This window comes from Nematolebias whitei, chromosome 22, assembly GCF_014905685.2.
Source record: "Nematolebias whitei isolate Nwh7 chromosome 22, NemWhi1, whole genome shotgun sequence".
Taxonomy (NCBI): Eukaryota; Metazoa; Chordata; class Actinopteri; order Cyprinodontiformes; family Rivulidae; genus Nematolebias; species Nematolebias whitei.
In genome coordinates this window covers 1,277,074-1,278,024 of record NC_056519.1, presented here as the reverse complement: position 1 = coordinate 1,278,024, position 951 = coordinate 1,277,074, and the positions used below count along the sequence as shown (strand labels likewise).

Below are 951 nucleotides of genomic sequence, written 5' to 3'. Positions count from 1 at the left end.
TAAAATAATAATTGAACAGAAACATTCATGTATAAAATAATAATTGAACATTATTTATCTGAGGAGCAGCTTTGAGTTTAACTCCATCACTGAACTCTCATCTTGAACAAGCATGAAGGCGACAGTGGAAAGAAAAACTCCCTCATGAGGAAGAAACCTTTAGCAGAACCAGGATCAGGACTAGAGGACCATCTGCTTCGACCACGAGACGTCATCTGGGTTCTGTAGGTCCGGCTTGGTTCTGGAGCAGGAGAACGTTTCAGGTTGAAATTCAAACAAGTTCCCTCAGTGAAGGTCCGGTTCTGAAGGTCCGGTTCTGAAGGTCCGGTTCTGAATGTCCGGTTCTGAAGGTTCAGTTCAGATTGTCCAGTTCTGTTGATTGTACTGGTTAAAAAGTTCTGAGTCAAGTAGAACTTTCAGACTGTAAACAAAGTTCTGGCTGTTCGGTCAGTCCGGTTCTGGTCAGTCTGTGGTTCTGGTCAGTCTTTGAGGTTCTGCTCAGTCTGAGGTTCTAGTCAGTCTGTGGTTCTGGTCAGTCCAGTTCTGGTCAGTCTGTGGTTCTGCTCAGTCTGTCGTTCTGCTCAGTCCAGTTCTGGTCAGTCTGAGGTTCTGGTCAGTCTGTGGTTCTGGTCAGTCTGTGGTTCTGGTCAGTCTGTGGTTCTGCTCAGTCCAGTTCTGGTCAGTCTGTGGTTCTGGTCAGTCTTTGAGGTTCTGGTCAGTCTTTGAGGTTCTGGTCAGTCTGAGGTTCTGCTCAGTCTTGAGGTTCTGCTCAGTCTGTGGTTCTGGTCAGTCTTTGAGGTTCTGGTCAGTCTTGAGGTTCTGCTCAGTCTTGAGGTTCTGCTCAGTCTTGAGGTTCTGGTCAGTCCAGTTCTGGTCAGTCAGTGGTTCTGCTCAGTCTTTGAGGTTCTGCTCAGTCTGAGGTTCTGGTCAGTCTGTGGTTCTGCTCAGTCT

The 951-nt window shown here is 47.2% G+C and overlaps 1 protein-coding gene across 1 annotated transcript in view; it reads left to right on the top strand.

Moving 5' to 3' along the window:
- Positions 1 to 951, top strand: part of eps8a (epidermal growth factor receptor pathway substrate 8a) — a 33,371-nt gene that overhangs the window by 766 nt on the left and 31,654 nt on the right. The window lies entirely within an intron of this gene.